Genomic DNA, 22351 nt, shown 5'->3' with positions numbered 1-22351 from the left:
GAGAGGGGTTTTCTAATTAGCATCTTTAACCAGCAGGGAGCAGGGAAAGAATTGCTGGAGGCATGCTGTTTTGCAGAATGGAGACCCTTCTCTGAACCTTTCATCTGCCCCAACCCCCTTCATAGAGTATTCACACAAAAAACAAAGCCGTTCAGGCACTTGCCTAAGAACTTGAGCTTTGACGTTAGAGAAGTCGGAGTTTCGGGCCCAGCTCTGTAGCTTTCCTGTGGGCCAGTGTGCGAGTGTCTTAGCTCTCCTAGATGTAAAATCAGGATATGGAAAGGGACGCTTCATAGGGTTGTGGTGAGACATACATGAGATAAGTAAGCAAAGTGCTTGGCATAGAGCCTGGCATGTCATTGACTTTCAGTAGATGGTAAGCATGATTATTTTATAGCAGCAACTTGACCCTCCAGTGAAAATGACCCTTTCCTTTGTATCTTAATTACTTTTCTGTAAACCTTAATTATTTTTATGAAAACATTCTCAAAGTGCATATTTTCCAGGCTTATTAAATAGAACATGTTAAGTACAGTGAATACTTTGGCCTTTGTTATGCCTAATATACCTCACTGTACAAACAGAAACAATGCAGGAGCCTATAAAGTTGAAACTGGACATCTGCCCAGTTTGCTCCTATTCTCCAGATAACCCCTCTTACAGTTTGTGGCATGTCCTTCCTGACTTGGAATTTTCTGGAAAGTTCCACAAATGTTGCGATGCAGGGACGCTCTTATCTAGACTATGTCAGGGCACTTTGCCATGACAGTAAATGCCGCAGCCAGCCAACCCCTGGAGCTGCAGGCCTACTTCGGTAGTTCTGTCTCTCCCTAGATGTCAGCCTGTGGCTTTCCCCTACGGCTCCTTCCCACATTAGAGCTGCTAATCCCCTTTGTTTAGAAGATTAAAAAAATCAAGTTGACTCTAAGAGTAGGCTATTAGGATAACCATTCAGATATTTCAGATACATATTTCATATATTTCTGAGCTTATGATTATGCTATAGAAAGAGCAGAGGTATTCCAGGAAGAGTCCTAGGTGAGAAATCCAGATCTGATTTCCAGTTCTGGCACTAATATTTAGTACCTGCCTGAACCTGGAAAAGTCACTACACCCGAGTTGCCCTGTCTATTAAAATGAAATCATGAATTAATTCACCAAACTCACAGTTAGTGATTGCTCCCAATGGGCCAGGCATATTTCCAGGTGCCATGCAAATAGCAGTGAAGGTGTCCTTGAGATAACATTCTAGAAGTGGGAGAAGAAGTGATAAAGTAAATTTATTCACTGGTTAGCATCCAACAGCACACTCGGATAGGCAGTCTGTCACGTTCTAGCTTGCTACCCTATCTCCCAGGGTTGTCAGGCCTTCAAGTAAGTTTCATCAAAGGGATTAGCAAACTATAAAACATGATATAAAATGTAATTTTTACATTTGTAACACCAACCACCCAAGATCCTGCGATTCTCAAACGAGTGGGGCCTCGAAGAAGAGAGGGGCATCTGGACACACATGGTTGAGAAATACTGCTTTATAGCTGAGAAAATACTTGTCCGTATTTATCTCAATGTCCTCTAAGTTTTCAAAATATGTCCCAAATATGGTGGCAGGGAGTTATATGACCTAAAGCAAAGGCCAGCCTTGTATATTACTCAGCTGGACCCCTACCATTGGCACTGGAATGCTTGTGAACATGAACTGGAGGGGAGGGGGGTGCTGGGACTTAAGTTCTGCATTCCTTTTGCAGGCAAACCTTTCAGATGCTTGTTTACAGATTACAGAAAACTTTCCTTGCAGGAGTGACTGAAAGCAAAGTGCTCAACACCACTGAGGAAGAGTGGTGAGGCATTACGGTGAAGCAAAGGTGATAATATGATAGAGGCACATTGCATATCTCAGGTTAGGATTTCCATTTTATTGCACTGGACTCTGATCATTGTCTCAGTGGTTGGTATCACTCTCTGTACTTGACAGACAGATGAGAAAGAAGACTACAGACCGCAGGGAAAGCCTCCTACAGGGCATGCTGCTGAGTGCCCTGCTTGATTGAGCAGCCACCTTCAGAGTCTCCTAGGAGCTCAGGCCACACTGGTTTTTTCTTCCATTTCTAGGCCCCATCACACTCCTGCCCATCTTGGGGCATTTGCTGTTTCCCTCCCTTTGCTCATTGTGCTCTCCCTCCTGGCCTCCTTCCCCATCTTGAAGACAGGTCCTCCTATTAATTTTTCTGTACCATAGAACTTCTTTTTTCTTCTAGGCATTTTTGAAGAAACATCATTATATTTTTCAAACATGCTAATGTGCGTCTTGTCATGAAGTCAAAGTTCATGCCTGTTTGGTTCACTACTGTATGAATGGAAGGAAGGCCAACTCATCATTTTATTGGAAAGTTCAAACAAAATAAAAACTATTGCCCCTGGTATGGTATTTTGATATTGTTCTTCCCCTGATATTGTTCTAACATATAAAAAAGTTGAAATAATTGTGTAGTACTGACTCAACAATTGTTAACATAAATTAAGAGCTAGTGATCAAAGTTTATTTCAAGAGACACTGAATTTAAAGTTGGGTTGGTTGATTGTGACACAAATAGGCATTGGACCAGCAATCACTACGAAATGCTTCCGGAGTTCTCAGTTACAAAGAGCTGGTTCCACCCTATGTGGTCCAGAAGTAGCACCTTTGTCAGAAAGCTACAGGTGCCCACCCACAGGGCTCTGGCTTCTACAGAGTTTCTGGTGACATAGGTGTTGGAGGGAAAAGTCTGGGCTTAGAGGCCTCATCATTCATGAGTCTGTGAAGCAGGTCAAATTACAGTCATCCCTTGAACTGTGTTGGTTGAATCCACTGGTGCAAAACCAGGGGGTAAAGAGGAGGACCAACTGTGTATTTATTGAAAAAATTCACGTGTAAGTGGACCCGTGCAGTTCAAACCCGTGTTGTTCAAGGGTAAAATGTACTTCTCTTCTCTGAGCCTGTTTCTTCTTCTGTGAAGTGGGAATTAAAATCCCAGGCCTGACTCACTCATCCTCACCAAGATGAGATGATGGGAGTCAGATGTAGGACATTGTCCTTTGCAAAAGCACAAGTGCTGTTAGAATGTGAGGGCTCATTCCAGCCAGAGGCACACACACAGCATCTGGGTATCTGTTTATGTTCCTTCTTGCTAATTTGCACTGTTAATGAAGAATTCCAGCTTCACCCCCAGCTTCTATTATCTGGCAGGACTTTGGATCACAGCCCTGTGGCTCCTCCTGAAAACCCGGAGCTGGGCCAAGGGCAAGTCTGTAAGGGCCTCAGATCCTGCTCACTCCCCGGAAGCTGGATTGCTTTGAATATTGTGCCAAATCTCCTTCCCACTCTTGGAAGAATATTTGAACAGAAAGACTATAGGAACAGTTGTTTTCGCCGACCCCTTCTCCCTCCCCCGACTGCAGAATGTCTGTCTCACATTTATCCTCCAACTCCCTTTCTTCTCCTCCAGCCCAGAGCAAACTTGTAGGAGACCTTTTGCCCTGAATTTCAGCAGAAAGCACAACCAGCAACCAGATGTCTGACTTTTTCACCCCATTGGCAAGGATTAGCCATCTTCCCTGTAAACTTCCGGCCTTTCCTCTCCCTTAGATCTTTCAGCTTCTTCATGCTCCATCTCCTTTAGCTCATGCACATGAACAGCCTCCGGAGGAGAAACAGAAGGTGGCCTGCACACTGCTGCAAACGTGCCGCGTATTTATGTACCCCATTCAGTAAGGCCACTGCTGGTGGCTGGTGGAGAGGGTGCGGTGGGCCGGATAGCAGTTCAGCTCTTGGATTCACTTGGTCTATCGCCAAATTCAGACCCAATGGGGAATAGGTGGCCTTGATCAAAGACAGAGATAATTAAATTCACAACTTAAAATAACATGCAAATGAAAATGAATGCAAATTCTGTTACCATCAAAGTATGTGGGTGTGGAAGAATACAGGTAAGGCAGTTTTTGCAATTTCTGGCATAACGCACGACCCAGATAATCTTTGAGACAAAGCAGACTTAGGAACTGGGAGAAAACCCAGGGAGCAGCTCATCCAACGCCTTCCCTTTCCAGGTAGAAAAACTGAGGCTCCGCCAGGGCAGGGGTGGGTGGGAAGATTTGTGCTCAGGTCCCTTGGTTGATGGTAGAGTGGGGTAACCCAGCTCAAGGGCCCGCTTTGGGCTCTACTTATACTCTTCCCCTGAGATGTTTCTGGAAAGGAGGGTGGCAGTCACAGGCCGGGGCTTGGCCTGCCTTCTCGCTGCCTCGCATCCTTCTGTTCTCGGAATGGTTGGCTGGGTCGCTTTCTCAGGGTCACTCTGATCTACAACCCCCAGCCACAAAGCAGCAGCCAGAGCAGTGGATGGGGCTTTCCTGCCTGTGTCCACCTGCCACCTAATCAACACCTCGAGGGAAAGGAGAAGCAGAAGCCTTTCTTTTAAAAAAAATGCCAGAGGAAACATACCCAGAAAAGACTCTGGTTTTCACGTCGGCACTCTTGGCCTCAGTGGGCAATAAGGAGCAAATGTTTCCCAAAGAGATGCAGGAAAAAGCAAGTGTAGTCATCACAGGAAACCTTTAGTATGGGTATCACTCGATTGTACAAAGGTCAGGGCCTCCCTCTTCCCCATCCCTTGCTTTCCCCACATACATTTGTGTTTACTGGTATAAATCCCCATTCCACCATTCCTAGTTGTGTGACTTCGATCACCCCCCCTCTCTGTGCCTCAGTTTCTCCACCTATAAAGTGGGGATAATAGTTCTTATTTGATATAGTTGCCATGGGGATTATGTAAATCGAGGGTATCACACTAAGCATGTAGTAGATGTTTAATAAGCTTCGGTTTCCTTGCAATTCTCTTCCTTCTGTAATGGAAGACTATAAACCATTCCTTAAAGGAGTGGGTCCCAACAGGGCAGGAGCTGCCTTCTTCAACAAGTCCCCTAGCACTTTGCTTCCTCTCCCACCTGCATCTTTGTTCTGCTGCCTCGGCTGCCTCCAAGAAGAAAGATTGATCTTGGCCCTGAAGGATGAGTTTAGTTTGTCTGGGTAGCCAGGGCACCTCATCCAGGCAGAGTCACTGTGGGAAATGTGTGCCCCTTCTCTCCTGGGCCCACAACCAGGGCTCTATCCCTGATGTTTCTAATTGTTTACTTCACAAAACCTGAATTTTTCTTCTAAAAAAAGGAAAGAAACCAGGGCCCTCACATTAATGTAAATGACTCCCAGGGGGGCCTGTTAGCTGGGGCTCAGAACAATGAGTTAATTGAAAGTGGTAATGAGAAAAAGCAGCTGACACTCATAAACCCATGGACCAATGAGCAGTTCAGTTCCTGGGCAGTGGGTGAGAGCCAGGCTTTCTAGCCAACCAAGATGTCAATGGTTTCTGAAAATAATTGCCTGAGGCAGGGACCAAGCTTGTCTACAGATCCTGTCACCTGGCTGGGAGCCACCTGTGATGGCTCAGTGCCTGGTGCTTCAAGCCTGTGCTTTGAGGAAATACTGGAGATCTAAGGACAGACACTCAACTGGGATGTCGTGTGAAAAACCCCAATGTCAAGGGACTTCACATTCCAGCCTCACCATTGGGATGGGGCTTGAGATAAGGCTCATATCCAGGCCTCAGTTTCTCCAATTGTCAAATGGGTACATTAATACCTGTCCTTCCAGTCTCCCAGCATTGCTTTGTTTGACCATCCAATGAGATGATGTATTTGGAATGCTCTAAAAATAAGAGACATGTTGTGTGAACAGGAGAGCTCAGTGGAGTGAACTGAGGGATCAGGCTGCCTGGTCAACTTGGGTTAGACTAAGACTACAACATATATATATCTCCTATATAATAAAGAGGTAATATGCACATTGACCATCACTCCAACGCACAAGATGGTCACCCCCATGTGGACACAAGATGTCCACCACAAGATGGCCAGCAGGGGAGGGCAGTTGGGGGTGACTGGGACAGCAGAGGAGGGCAGTTGGGGGGGACTGGGCCAGCAGGGGAGGGCAATTGGGGGGGACTGGGCCAGCAGGGGAGGGCAGTTGGGGGTGACCAGGCTGGCAGGGGAGGGCAGTTAGGAGCAATCGGGCTGGTAGGGAGCAGTTAGGCGTCGATCAGGCTGGGAGGGGAGTGGTTAGTAGGTGATCAGGCTGGCAGGCAGAAGCGGTTAGGGGCAATCGGGCAGGCAGACAGGCGAGCAGCTGGAAGCCAGCAGTCCTGGATTGTGAGAGGGATGTCCGACTGCCCGTTTAAACCCGGTCCTGGTGGGATCGGGCCTAAATGGGCAGTCAGACATCCCTCGAGGGGTCCCAGATTGGAGAGGGTGCAGGCTGGGCTGAGGGACACACCGCCCCCCTCCCCCCCCACACACACAAATTTTGTGCACTAGTCCTCTAGTATATATATGGATAAGAGAGTGGACACAGGGTCTCCCCTGCTAACTATCTGCCCCCCTCTCTGTTTCTCAGCACTTTTCATAAAGTCCATCTCAGAAGTTTCCTTGGACCATCTCATTGCTCACATGCAGCCTCAAATGGGATGTGTCAGCAGGTGCTGATGTCGCCCATACTATGCTGAGCTTAAATCCCATGGCAAGTGCAGGAATAGAGCCCATGTGCTGTGTCTTAGCACGTCCTTCAATAAAGCCAAGGACAATATTAAAGCACAACAGAGTGATTCACACACTGCCAGTAGGGATGAAAATTGGCACAACATTTTCAGAGCTCAATTTGGCAGTATGTCTCAAAACTACAGATGCACCTACCCTTTAACCCAGCTTTTACTTGGAAAAATCTGTCCCCCAGACGCATGCACAGAGACACATGCTGTTTAGGGCAACCTGGGCAGTAATAGAAAAGAATCAGAAACAACCCAAGTGCCCATCCAAATGCACAGAAATGCAAGGACACTCACGACACCAGGTTTGTAATCGCAGAAGGAAAAAGAGACAGACAATAAGACAGAGAATGCAAAATTTATTTATAGGAGCTGTTTAAAATACTGAGATGGTTTAGAATATAGATTATAGTGGCATGGAAAGGTTCCAAATATGTATTAAGTAGAAAAGGTAGATTGCAAAATATTCAATGTAGTGAAACCTCTTTCATTAATATATGCATAGAAACAAGATTTGGTGAATAGACATAAAACTATTCACAATTGTTACCTTGATGGGGAAGGGGGAAGAATACAGGAGACTTGTGCACCCTACGGAGTTTATTTCTATAATGCTTGACTTCTTCATGATAAAGATGTATTAATTTTGAATTTAAAAAACCTAGTAAAGATGATTAGGGAAATGTACATAAACAAACATTAGGGTAAATAAATCTAAGGGGCTGAGGGTACATGCTTGGCCTTCAGCTAGGTTGGAGTGCAGTTACAAGAATCCAGAGATGGTTGGATTTGGGCTCTTTTGTAGATTCTTTGGCAGGCAGTGGTCAAGTTTTGCCAGAGCCTGGAGCATGGGAAGCTCAAGGGTCTGTTTTCTATGAGGGCAGCAGACATTACTGACTGGTATGTTCTGAGTTGCTCCCTGGTAAGGGAACTAGGAGCTTCAGAAAAGGGGAGCAGTTGGTCCAGCTGCCTGGATATAGGGACAACCCCTTCATTTTCCTCATGTGGAGTTGGGGCCCCAGAGAGGCTGTGCTCAGAGTCAGCTTCCCTTGGGAATAGGTCTGGGCCTGAGCCAGCCAGGGAAGAAGGGCTTCCTCAGCCCCTAGTTCACCTCATGGGCTGGGAACTCTGCGCAGAAGGTCTCCTCTTCTCCCCTTCCTCCCAGAGACCCCAGGAAAACTTTCACGTCTCCCCTTATGACCATATATTTCTTAAAGTTTTGGTTCCAGGCGAGCAGGAGAAGAAATATGTGGCTGCACACTGGGGACCATCAATTCTGGGAACCAGATGGTTGAGCAGGCACTGCCTACAGCTTCTCGTGACCTGCTGGTGCTCACCACTAAGGGGGCCTCCTCCCCACCAGGGCAGTAGCAGCAGCTCTAGAATCATGAGTTCCTGGATTTGAGAAAGAGAGTTCATGCCTCTATTGATTCAATAGAGTCAGCTGGACCCATCTAAAAGGTGGTGTGCGATGGGAAGTCTTTGGTCCCCTTCTGCCTCATCTGAGAGCTTCTACTGTTTTCATGTTGTTTCCGAGGAAAAGCCAGAACTCTGATCTGAGGCTTTTGACATTGGGAAGATTTGGAAGGGGGGGGGGGTCATGTGAATTACCCTAGAATATTTCACCTCACAGAAAAAGTATTAGACCTATTCTGTGGATTTCCAGAGCATTTACTTCCCTACCAATAATGAGTGAGTTACAGCGAAAGGTAGGATACCTGCCGTGGACCAAGCCCAGTGCTAGTTTCCAGGGATGCACTGGTGAACATCCACAGGCATTTCTGACTTTGTGGAGCTTGTTGTCTATCGAGGGAGACCACCTTTAATTAAATAACCAACGTTCTGAGCAAAGGGACATAGGTGCCCTGAAAGATGAAACAAGTTCTATGGGAGCCTAGAACCACTCTGGACTGGGGCATCAGGAAGGGCTTTCTTAAGGAAGTGATGCTGAAATCTGCAAGATGGGTGGGAATAAACACTCTTGTGGACCCTCCAGACAAAAGAGGATGGTGCCGTGAGCTAGGGGGGCAGCAGGGAAGATGGAGAGAAGTGGATAGAAAGGAGAAGGGGCCAGCGAGGAAGAGGAGAGAAAAGATTTTTATGGAGATACACATGACTACTGCCACCACCACCTCTCCCCCTCCCACACACGTATACGCACATATACAGCCTCCGACTATCTCACTTGGAAACAGATGGAGGGTGAACTTGCCAAGACTAAGGGGGTTCTCACAGGGCTGGACCCCTCTCTTTACTAACTCAGAGTTGAATTGACTCAAGTGCCTGCTAATTAAGAAACAATGAGAAATTATGATGAAGAGGATCTGAAATGAACATGATAAAAATGTACACTTGACTGTCTAGTTTTAATCTTTGTTCTTTTTACTGGACAGGAACCTAAAGTGCCAGACTGTCTGGTTCAGTCCCATGCACTCCTTGTCCGGACTCCTGGGCCTTCTTCCTTCCTCAGGAAACCCAAGCTGTTACCCACAAGCTCAGACACAGACCCTTTCCCTCTTGAACCCACAGTGATCCCAATTCAAAGCCTGGAGACTTCTCTCTCTGCCAGGTAACCCCACCTTTCTCTCACCCTCAGACCCCAGTTCCTTTCCCCCTGGTTGACTCCGAACACTCCCTTCCCAATACCACCCTACCTGCCCTCCAGCCTCCTCTTAGCCACAAAGAGCCCTCCTCACACTCAGTTCATGAACCCCAAGCCTCCCGTCCCATCCCACGGTTCTCCTTTCTCACCTGGTGCTTCATTCCACCATTTAATTTTATTTTTAATCCCAGATCAAACTCTAAGGACCCTCTGGCAAGGGTTCCACGTTGTCTGCCAGAGGCTGTAAGTAATGCGAGGAGAAAAGGGAGAACCCTCCCAAGACCCCTGGGCTCCCACCACCTGCCCACACCCTGTTCCCTTTCTCTGCTCATCTCCCTGACAAACTCCCATCAGAACCAGGTTCCAAAGTGCTGCCTGGGGCAAGGAAGGGCACTGTGCACATCTAAAGATGCCCTCTTGGAACTAGAACCTCGGAGCCGTTTGGCCTTATGCCTGGCCCGGTAGCAAGTGCCTCACTGTGAGTCCTGTTTTAAAGGGAGCACATGTCTCCCATGGAAAGCCACCTTCCAGCCCCACAGGAAACCTCCTAGTGACCTAGTCCATAGCCTTCATCCCTGGGTCTAGGGTCCCCTGTGTGCCGCCTCTTCTTGTAGGGTCCTGAGATGATCAGACAGGAACGAGGCCATGGCCATCAGTGTTTCTGGAAGAAGAGCTAAAATGTAAGCACTCCCTTTATTAAGAGAAGAGGTTCTTAGCATCTTAGGGGTCACAAACCCTTAGAGCAGGTGAAGGGTGCCCATGTGCAGAAGTGCACAGCGCTCTGTCTGCAGCACCAGGGTTCCACCTTGCAAAGGGCCAGGAGAGACCTGGGCTTCCAGGTAAGCTGGTAAGCTGGAAGTTCGTCGGCAGGCAGGGCACCTGAGTCCCTCTTCCACATGTCAGAGGGCAGAGAAACCTGTGGCCTCATCCTGGGTCCTGTTCCCAGGTCTTGGCTGCAGAGAATGAACTAGAGGACGAGCAGCTTCTTTTCTTTTGGGGGATAATGCCATTGAAAAGGGGCTTTTCCTTTCTACTGTCATTTAAATTGGAACTCCCAGGCAAGAATTTTCTTCTAGGTCCAGAAGTGAGTGAAGTGTTATTTCCAGTGCTTTCATAAGGAAAATTGTCTACAGACATGTGGTCTTGAACTAATCTGCTGACCCTAGACTGGCCAGCCAGAGCCAGGTGTCTTACACACACACACACACACACACACACACACACGCACACTGAAGGGCCTACAGATTCATCTCTCCAGTGAAATTTTGTTTGGGTGCCCACCTTGGCTGGAACACTCACCTGAGCAAAATAAATGAAGTCTCCACAATTCAAACAAACAAATAAACAAACAAGCAAAGTCAACTTTTTTTAAGAGAATGAAAGCAAAGTCTGCAGGAGCCCCAGTTTATTTCATCTTCACTACCCACTAAGTTTTGGTGTGTTTTTTTTATCCTCACCTGAGGATATGTTTTTATTTTTTTAAATGTATTTTTATTGATTTTTTACAGAGGACGGGAGAGGGATAGAGAGTTAGAAACATCTATGAGAGAGAAACATTGATCAGCTGCCTCCTGCACACTCCCTACTGGGGATGTGCCCGCAACCAAGGTACATGCCCTCGACCGGAATTGAACCGGGACCCTTGAGTCTAAAGGCCAACGCTCTATCCACTGAGCCAAACCGGTCAGGGCGAGGATATGTTTTTATTGATTTGAGAGAGAGAGAGAGGAGGTGGGAGAGAGAGACATCCATGTGAGAGAGGAACATAGATCGGCTGCCTCCAAATGGGGATTGAACACGTAATCTCAGTATGTGCCCTGACCAGAAATTGAACCTGTAACCTTTTTGGTGCATGGGACAATGAGCCACCCATTTAAAACATAATATCTACCCCAACTCAGAGGACAAAATTTGGGGATATTGCTTCTATTTTCCCTCAAGGTAATAAGAGAACATTAAAATTGCCTTTTGTATGTTTTGCATTAGAATTTAATTAATAACATTTACTCTGGGTCTACTATGTACTTATATACAACACAGCAAAGAATTGGACAAATATGTCCCTCCCCCTTCTTTACATCACAGATATAAGTCCAGGTGCAATAGCTCTTCCCACAGAAGCTCCAGGGTGTCTGGCCACTTAGGAGTCCTGGAAGAGTCCCCCCTGCTCCCACCCCAGAAGGAAGTGACATTTAACGCCTGGAAGGGAAAAAGTCCTGCCTGGGGCTTGTTTGCCCCCAGACAAATCTTCCTAGCTCCTCCATCATCTTATCTTACCCCTGCCCTTCCCATCCATTGATATGAATGTGGCTAGGACCCTGGTCTCTATAGTGACACAGTCACAACAAAACAAGAAAGTGATACCAGGTCTTGGGAGTGCCAGATGGGGTGGGTCTGGGGTGGCTGAGTGGTCCAAGGCTGGCCTTGCATAGAAGTCACAGGTGAGACAGTGATGGTGCTCCTGAGAGCTTGTCCTTTGAGTAACCCCATCTTCCTATCTCCTCCCCCTCTGGACTTCCTCTCTGATGCCACCAGCCTCGCTCTTCATTGGGAAGACGGCTGCCCGAGGCCCAGCTCTGACCTGTGATGCACAGTTAGGGTAAGTCCCAAACACCAGCCCTGGCCTACAAAGCCCTGGGCTGTCCTGCCCCCATTTCCAGGCTCACACCTACTTGTGTTCTCTGTGCAACATTGGTCTTCCCTCAGTTTTTCATTACCACCACCACCACTCTCTCCTGTGCCTGATGTCTTCACACACCCTCTTTCCTCCTCTGCCTGGAAGGTTTCCCCACGCAAACTTCACCCTCAATTAACTCCTGTTCATCCTTCAGATCTCAGCTCAAGCACCTCTTTGTCAGAGCAGTCCTCCCTGCCCCCTGGTTCTATGTGCTCATTGGCTCATGTTCCTTTTTATACCATGTGGTTATTTGATTAATACCTGCCTCTCATACTAGGTTATACAATCTGTGTGGGCAGGGACTGGGTCTGTTTTTGTTCACCACTGTGTCTGGCATCTGTTACAAAGCCTGTCACATTGTAGGCTATCAGTAAAAGTATGATGAATGTTTGCATGAATAAATAAATCAGTGACTGCCTTGTATGGGGGAAGCTGTCCATACAAAGCAGATTCCCTGGGTCTCACTTTGTGTGCTGGGCTGACAAAAATGGAGTCCATGCCCTGGCTGGTTTGACTCAGTGGATACAGTGTCGGCCTGCGGACCAAAGGGTCCCAGGTTCGATTCTGGTCAAGGGCATGTACCTTGGTTGCGGGCATATCCCCAGTAGGGGGTGTGCAGGAGGCAGCTGATTGATGTTTCTCGCTCATCGATGTTTCTAACTCTCTATCCCTCTCCCTTCCTCTCTGTAAAAGATCAATAAAATATATTTTTAAAAAAATGGAGTCCAACAAGGTCAGATGTCTGCTATCCCACAGCAACCTTGTCAGGGAAGCCACCTGAGCAACTTAATTCCTGGAAACGTGGTTTTGATTTGTGCCATGTGATTTGAGTAGAAGTAGCCCTACAACTCTGTATACAATTGCCTAGATGAGGAGTGGTATCCTTGCCAAATTGCAGATGAGCTGGGCGTGAGAGAAGTCAATGCTTTCTGAGGAGGCTTGGCATGAAATTCTACCCAATATAATTCATTTTGGGTGGCGGCAAGTTTGGGAGTTTCTCTTGAGAAGTCTCCCCACCAGGAATTCTGGAAAAATGCAAAAAGAGAAGGAAAGTCACTTTAAGGCTGGCTCAATCCCCAACCATGCCCTGTGCTATCACGCTAGTTGCCCTGGGACCAGAGTGACTTCATGGCCGAGGAAACCACAGTCCTTGCCACCCTGCACTTCCAGAGAGCCTTGTAAAATGCCTCCTTAACCAATGGTCACTCGTGTTCATCCCTTCCTTTCAATTTTAAGGAATAAAAACAATCCAAGTGTGAGGATGAGAATGAGTTTTTCTCTGAGCGTTTGTCCTTGTTGTGTGCTTGTATAAAACAGACAAACAGAAACACACACACAAAGGACCTCTTTGGTTTCTCCTTAGGGCTGCTAAGAGTCTCTAAAAGTGGCGGCTAGAAACTGCTCAGTAAAACAAATCTGTGTCTAGTGCCTGTTTTCCTGATCTGCTCACATAGCTGTGGGGCATTGGCTGCTGATGAAATTGCTCATGGTATCCTAGTAGTTCCAGAAATGCTGGGGGTTCTTAAAGTGAAATTTCATAGGGAAGTGAAGACCTGGCCTGTTTGTGCATTGGTGGTAGTCACCAGCACCCCAGGCGCTAATCCTTCAGGAGTCAATGCAATGTGGGTGCTTGGGTGTCTGGGTGCTTATAGTCACTCCAAGCTTGTGGCTCTGTCAGTGTTGCAAAAACAACAAAATCAAGCAGGGCATGGGTATATCTATTTCCCCAAGATTGGTTATAGACCTCAAAAATGAATTCCAGGCAGATGATGATGAGATGAAGAGAGAGAGGGGGAAACATTCGCAGTTTAAAAAGTTTAGCTCAGCCAATGCTGATCCAAAGAATCAAGGAGGTATTTGGGGACCATCTTATTTAGGCAGAGTAAAGATGGAGCCATTTATGGCTGCCTTCCTGACTTGATTGCATTCTATGTGAGCAGGGGCCTTGCCTGTTTTCTCATTTTAAGCATTCTCAGGGTTTAGCCCAAGGCCTGGCACATAGCAAGCACCCCACAAATGCTTTTCCAGTGAATAAATGAATCAGAAAGGAGGTTTCAAATCATAAAGCCAGGCATAGGAACAAGGAACTGACTGAAGAAAGAGATGGGACGGGAGGTTCGAGGAGAGAAGTAGGTGTGCTTTTCCACTGATAGCTTATCTCTGAATATCCTCATTTTTCATGAATAAAAAGAGGGATGTATGGAGCAATTTTCTTATCATTATATAGTGCATATAATAGAAACTTATCCAGAGATCATAAACAAATAAGACAAATATTTAACCTACATGATAAATAGCTTTCGTTCCTATGGTCCTGAAAACCAGAGCAATCCCCAGACGGTTTTTGCTCAGAGCTCAGAGACATCATAGCTAGGACTATGGAGCCCAGACATCTCATTTTTTGACAGAATGACCTGGCAGGGGGCTTCAACTGCTCCATCTGTGGCACATCCAGGGCAGGAGACTATGCTGACTTCTTGCCTCGTATTTAAAACAGTTGAACTCTGGTTTTCAGTACCAAGTGCGATAGCGCTCTTACAAAAACAGGCCTGCGGAAGCAACACAGATGAGATCAACACCCCTGCGCTGCTTAGCACGGCTCCTCTGTGCGGTGGAAACAGTACACCGCATGACTTGGGCAGCCAGCGTTGACTTAGAGGAGCTTAACTGATTTGATTCATCGGTTCAAATCACCTTTAATGTGGCACATTAGTAATGCCACCATATTGTAAATGATACATCCGCAGAGGCATTAGTCATTATACAAATAGAATTAATAGGTTTCACTACACTTCAAGATAAACATGTTGGAACAGTAACTCCATTCACTCAGGGCCTTTTGAGCTTGCTCAGGGCCCTTACCTGACTGTTAGAGTAAATACAAAGTTTTATGACCTACTTGCTCTGTGTGACTTCACCATCACCAAACACCACATATTCAGTTTTAAAATTGCAATTGTGTCCATTGACACATTCATTTATTTATCCATGCATTCATTCATTCTCTTACTTAGTAACCTATTGTGGGTTTTTTTTCCAGTTCAGTTCAGAGTATTGTGGTTCCCTAACTATCACCAAAGGATTCGCCAGAGCCATTTTGTTGGGGTACACGAAGATTAGAATGTGTCGGTGAGAGTGAGACAGGAGAGCACCCATTATGTGTAAACCACGAGTTTGGGTGTCAGACTCATCTGGATTTGAATTCTAATTCCATTGCTGATGATCTACATAAACTCAGGAATTAACTTTGCTTCTCTGAGTCTTCATCTCCTTATCTGTAAAATGGCTGTGCCATCCCTCACATCTCAGCATCTCTACATTGCCTATCTTCTCCTTCTTATGCTGCTTCCTTAATTTCAAGCATCAAAAAACACCCTGTGAGGACTAGGCAGGCCTTGTGAAGGAGAATTTAAGTTGGTCTGGGAAGGAAAGATAGGACAAGCTGCAGGAGGGGACATTTCCTCAGAGGTTACTGAGAAAGTAAAGGTGTGTTGATGGGAATGTGATGACAAATTGGAAGTAGTGGGGACAGCAGAGAGACCATGTAATGACAGGGGACAGGAGGGTAGTAGAGGGAGATGGTGGGAGAAGTTGGAAGCGACTGGCTTGTGGGAAGCACAGAATGTGAGATCTTCCAGAATGCACGGAGTGAGGAATGGGGCCTAGCGTACAAAATATTTCAACCAAATTTCATTATATCTTTCAAGGATTAGCAAAGCATTTTGAAAACACCAATTCTTAAAACACCACCCCCCCGCCCCCCCGCCACACACAACCCCCCAAGGCAGAGTTAGAAACATGAATGGTAGTATGCACATTCACAACAGCTAGTTTCTTTTTTCTTCTTCTTTGTTTTAAAAAAAAATTTCTTTATTAAGTTATTACATATGTGTCCTTATCCCCTCATTACCTCCCCACTCATGCCCTCACCCCCCTATTGTCTGTGTCCGTTGGTTAGGCCTATATGCATGCATGCAAGTCCTTTAGTTGATCTTTCCCCCTTACCCCCACCCTCCCCTACCTTCCCTCTGAGGGTTGACGGTCTGATCGATGCTACTCTGTCTCTGGATCTGTTTTTGTTTATCAGTTTATGTTGTTCATTATATTCCATAAATGAGTGAGAGCATGTAATATTTATCTTTCTCTCACTGGCTTATTTCACTTAGCATAATGCTTTCCAGTTCCATCCATGCTGTTGCAAATGGTAAGAACTCCTTTTTTACCAAAGCATAGTATTCATTGTGTAGATGTGCCACAGTTTTTAATTCACTCATCTACTGATGGGCACTTAAGCTGTTTCCAAATCTTAGCTATGGTGAATTATGCTGCTATGCACATAGGGGTGCATATATCCTTTCTGATTGGTGTTTCTAGTTTCTTGGGATATATTCCTAGAAGTGGGATCACTGGGTCAAATGGGAGTTCCATTGTTAGTTTTTTGAGGAAACGCCATACTGTTCTCCAAAGTGGCTGCGCCAGTCTGCATTCCCATCAGCAGTGAAGGAGGGTTCCTTTTTCTCCACATCCTCGCCAGCATTTGTCATTTGTTGATTTGTTGATGATAGCCATTCTGACAGGTGTGAGATGATACCTCATTGTGGTTTTGGTTTGCATTTCTCGGATGATTAGTGACTTTGAGCATGTTTTCATATGTCTCCTGGCCTTTCTTCTGTCTTCTTTCAAAAGTATCTATTTAGGTCTGTTGCCCATTTTTTGATTGGGTTGTTTATCTTCCTTTTGTTAAGTTGTATGAGTTCCCTGTAAATGTTGGAGATTAAACCTTTATCGGTGATAATATTTGCAAATATGTTCTCCCATGCAGTGGGCTTTTTTTGTTGTTTAACAACTAGTTTCTTAATGGCTTTATTTAGAAAAAGGAGATAATGATGTTTGCAATAACAACTACATTGTAAGTTTACTGTGGTGTTTAATAAAATATATAAAGCACATGGCTTTGTACTTAACATAAAGTACCAGTTTAATCAATATTAGTTATTATATGCATAAATGTCAACATGGCCAAAGTCAACATCAAAGGGGCAAGGAAGTACATGTCACCTTCCCTAGGAAAAGATACTGCAAAGTCATGTGGCAAAGGGTGGACTGTATAATTATCCAACAGGAAAGGAGTGACGATTTAGGACAATAATCCAATATACCACAGATGACTGCCAGGTATAAGCTACTATATGATGGAGCTGCCATTTATTGACATGGTGAAGACAGGAGGAGGACCAGGTTGGGGAGCTCAGTGGATAGAGCTTGGCTCTATCCACTGAGCCAAACTAGGTAGGGCTGAAAAATATGTGTTTTTAAAACAAACATTTGTATGGCACATACTATGTGCCAGGCATTTTTCTGGGCACCTAACAAGTCTGTATTCATTTAATCCTCATAATAATTCTATTTAATTGCTACTATTGTTAACTCCTATTTCACAGATGAGGAGACTGAAACACAGATTGGTTAGAAGCTTGTGCAAGTTGACACAGGTAGTGAGACAGCCTGTGTTCAGGATGTCTGGCTTCAGAGTTCTCATAGCTAAGATTAATGCAGTTAAAAGGCACCCTAGAGAACGTGAAGTTTCCATCTCCTTTGCCTCTCCCCAATTCCACAGCACTCCCCGATTTCACCTGCTGCTCTGGGTTTGTGGCGGAGTGCACATGTGGTTTGGCTCTTTGGAGACGACGTCTCTGAGGATGAAAACTGAGAATGTAGAGCCATGGAGGTCAGTTGAGTTAACTTGGAGCGTGTTCACCATCAGGAAGAACAGATGCTGCTTCAGTCAGGAAGAAATGAGTGTTCACTTCAAGCCCTGCTATAGAAAGCCTCTTTGTTTTATGACTCTGGGTGCAAGCAACCCTTTTAATTTTGTGTTTTGGATTCCAGCCATAGGAGGCCCTCTTTAATGTAGCAGATGGTTGGAGACAGGCAAGCCGGGTTCCTACCTTCTCCATCAAACAGCCTTCCCTAGAGAGGCCTCTCCCAATTATGTTGCTCTGAAAAAAAGAAGATAACTTAAAATGGACACATTAAATTTACACCACACATAAAGTAACCATTGCTCTAAGCATCAGCAAACATTTGGAGGTCAGGAAACCCTTTGAGAATCTGATGAAAGCTATGGATTGTTTTTGCAGAAAATTTGTACATAGGTATATACACACAAATGTGCGTATTCATTCCAGGGGCTCATGGAGCCTCTGATATCCACCCCTGAAGCTTCAAGTGTCTGTGGCCGTGAGATTGCTGTGCTTCCGGTGGAGGGAGCTGTCATTCTTTTACTTTCTTTTTCCTTTTTTCAATCCAGTAAGATTCTCAGCTTCTGAGTTGTGAAAATAAGGGTCCGTAGATTATTAAGGAAACATTTCACATCAGAACACTCAAATTTTACTGGAAAAATCCTTTCAAATATTGGATGAAATCCTTTCCATGTATTCTCTGGCTGGCGGCGGGAACTTGGCTCCTTCTGTTAAAAACTAACACGAGTTTCTCTTGAAAATTGTAACATGAGTTTTTTTTCTCTCTCTCCGATGGGATCGTGAGTTATGTCTTTGCACATCATTTCTTGGGAAGCTCACTCTTCTCACAACATTTCCTAGTTTAGCTCTTGCTTCTGCACTGTTTCTGATAGTAGGGATTGGGGTAAGGTAGTTTGGCAGTTGAAATATAGAATTTCCAGAACTTGAAAAGGCAGCTTTGTTTCCAGGACACTGTCTGGAAGAGTCATACAAACAGATATTTTTTACTCTGATGTCCACTTGCCATGACTGTCTGGGGAAGTGAGAAGTCTTTGAGGTGGCTACCAGACCCTTTATGAGTCTCCCTGATGCCATTCATTCACTGATCCTTCTACGCTGGGTAACACTCCAACCATGATCACATCCTTCCAGTTTTACTGGCTGTGTACTGGTCATTTAGGGAGGATCTTCTAAGCTTCAGCGAAGGGTGGAATTGACATATTTATTAAGGTTATGAAACCAAAACCAATTTGCTTCAACTACCCATATTTAAAAATAAAATTTCTAAATATTGAAAGGCTGAGTTAATTACTCCAGTTCTTCATATCTTATATTTCCTGAAAATTACCTCCTTTCTGGGTCTGGAAAATTCAAGTGGGAGTAGGTCATGGACTAAACATTTAGGCTGATTCTGGCCCTGGCCAGGTAGTGCAGTTGGTTAGAACGGCATCCTTATCACCAAGGTTGTGGGTTTGATCCCAGTCATGGTACACATAAGAATCAATCAATGAATGCTTAAGTAAATGGAACAGCATATTGATGTGTTTTTTCTCTTTCTCCCTCCTTTTCTCTCTTAAAAAAAAATTCTCCAAGTCAACATTTAAGCTGGTTCTGTCCACCAAATGATTAAAACAATTACTGGAAAAATTCAAAGAAAAGGCCCATTTCTGCCCGCGCACCCCCCCCCCCCCCAACATCAACCCAATTAAACACACACACACACACACACACACACACACACACACACACACACACACACACAACTATTTGGTTTTCTCAACCTCAGCACTATCGACATTTGGGGCTGAATAACTCTTGGTAGAAGGAGGCTGTCCTGTATGCTGTTAAATGCTAGCAGCATCCATGGCCTATTCAGTAGATGCCACTGGCACCTCCGTCTTAGGTGTAACAACCAACATTGTCTTCAAACATTATCAAATATGTGCACAGGCACCCTTGGTTGAAAGCACAGGCCTACATTATCCAGAAATAGATTTCTCAAAGTAAAATTGAGTATTTATCTTTTATTTGATGTTGTTGATCAGACGAATGCGAAACTGAAAAGCAGATCACCTGTTTTGGTGCCCTACTGATTTGATTATCTGCTCAGACCATCCTATTCTACCATTGTTTTTAAATCCCATTTGCTTGGCCAGAACAGTGGCTTCCTTACTCCATTCCTCTGGTTCTGGCAGGCCTGTTCATTTGCTGCTTGATATCTTTCCGACGATATAGATATTTAGTGATCTGCCTGATGTTCTATACCCTGTGAGGTCTGGATAATTTCTCAGTCCTTTTGGGGGCAGCTGTTGTGCTGCTAAAGTTTCCATTCCTCTCTTCTAGGTTATCATCTTTTGCAATTTAAGACCTAAGCTGAGCCCACATAGCAACTTGGAGAGGTCGAGTCTCTGGATGATTCGATCAATATGTGGACACACAGTTCAGGAAACAGAAGTGTTGGCGTTGAGATTTTAAATGTGATTGTCAAAAGAAATCCTGTAATCACAAATTGTTCCTTACATATGTGCAGTGACTGTCAGACAGCAAACAGTTTGTTTTGAGAAGGACTTTACTATCTGTTTGAAGTAAGAAGTGGCTCTAGTGTACAAAACATTTAAACCAAATTGTTATGTCTTATACTGTTCAACAAAGCACTCTGCAAACATCAGTCCTGGAAAAAAAAAAAAAAGCATCCTTCAAGGCAGGGTTATAGGCACTTATGGGAGTTGTAAACCCATGCAGGCTCCAGAAATATGTGCCTTCCAAGGACTGGAAAATTCTGAATTAACAACAAATAATCAGTGAGTGTGACAAAGAGTTAAAGTACACAGACTTTACTTTCACAAAGTTTATGATGTAGTAAAGAGGTTTAAGATGCAGACCTGAGATTGCAAACCGATGTCCAGCAGGCTAAATCGGGACCATGGATTTGTTTTGCTTGGCATGTACAGGGTTGGTCTCCTGAATGTCTAAGAAAGAGAGTGACAAAGAGAGAAAAAATGAAAGGAGTTGCTAACATGTAAAACTGAAATTTTTGCATTAGAATCCAGATTTCCAGCTGTTTTTGAAAAATCAGAAGATCTGCCAACACTGGGTCCTGATTCCTGCAATTCCCTGTGGTGAGAGTTGACTGGCGTGGAAAAGCAACTGCTCCCTGCGATCAGAGCAGGGACCCTCTGTTTTCCCAGCCTGGCCCACTGCACGGCCTTACTAGCCCTCTGGCCACATTTGAGATGGCCACCCTAAGGCAGATTTCTGCAACATTTGCTTTGTCTCTTTACAGTGGAAACAAATGGCTGAAGGAGCCTGAAGCAGAATAGCAACTGACCACTTTGTGTGTCAGGTGAGATGATCCTAGCTCAGGCAGTGTGGCAGGAGACTGGTGACAAAAGGTCAGATTGGGAATAATTTTGAAGATAGAGTTAATAGGATTTTGTGATGGATCAAATTAAGGTATGAAAGTATTAAAAAGGACTCCATTTTTTAAAAAACAGATTAATTTATTTAAAAAGGATTTATTTATAGTGGAATATTAGAAATGGGTATTGAACTATTAAGATAAAAACAATTATTTAAAAATTTTTCTTCACTAATACTCTCCAAATTGGATTCCCTAGGTAAGGGGTGGGGAACTCTTTTTCTGTCAATGGCCATTTGGATATATATTTTTTTAAATATATTTTTATTGATTTCAGAGAGGAAGGGAAAGGGAGAGTGAGATTGAAACATCAATGATGAGAATCATTGCTTGGCTGCCTCCTGCACGTCCCCTACTGGGGATGGAGCCAGCAACCCAGGCATGTGCCCGTGACTGGAATCGAATCCGGGACCCTTCAGCTCCCAGGCGGACGCTCTATCCACTGAGCCAAACCAGCTAGGGCCATTTGGATATTTTTAATGGGCCATGCAAAATTATCAACTTAAAAACTAGCCTGCTATATTTGGTCAAACATTTAATTAACTCACCCCTAATGCCTTGGCAGGGCCAGACCAAATGATTTCTCAGGCTTTATAGGCCAGTAGGCAGGACATTCCCCACTCCTGCCCTAGGTGGTACACTATCAGGTTATTGGAGACACTGATAGTTTTGGGAAATTGGATTGGGAAAGCATTGGGAGTAGCCCCAGGTGCTAAGGAAAGAGTTAGGCTCTTGCCCCAGGAGATGGAACAGAGTGGTATCAGCCTATGGATGGCCTCTGCTCTGTGTCCCCACCTGTCCAGGGGCTCGGTTCCCCACAGGATATCCCCTGCCCCCAGGAGGTGGAGGGGTTGGGTATCTTGAGCTACTGGGGTTGAATTCCCTGGGGGATACTTCGGGGATCCCCAAGATGGCCCCTGGCAGCATTCCCATGTGCCTGCAAGGGTGGGGATAGGAGAGGCTCCAAGATTTCCATATGGGAGGGGTTTCCCCACCGTCACAGCTAGTACGAAGCTGTAAGAAGATACGCAGGATCTTGTTCTAGCAGTGGTTCTCAACCTTCTGGCCCTTTAACTACAGTTCCTCATGTTGTGACCCAACCATAAAATTATTTTCGTTGCTACTTCATAACTGTAATGTTGCTACTGTTATGAATCGTAATGTAAATCTCTGATATGCAGGATGGTCTTAGGCGACCCCTGTGAAAGGGTCGTTGGACCGCCAAAGGGGTCGCGACCCACAGGTTGAGAACCTCTGAAAAGCTACTTTTTCAGAGGATGGTCT

The sequence above is a fragment of the Myotis myotis genome, unplaced genomic scaffold (assembly GCF_014108235.1).
Source record: "Myotis myotis isolate mMyoMyo1 unplaced genomic scaffold, mMyoMyo1.p scaffold_m19_p_6, whole genome shotgun sequence".
In the NCBI taxonomy this organism is placed as follows: Eukaryota; Metazoa; Chordata; class Mammalia; order Chiroptera; family Vespertilionidae; genus Myotis; species Myotis myotis.
The sequence above is the reverse complement of the archived record's forward strand: the minus strand, read 5'-3'. Positions refer to the sequence as shown.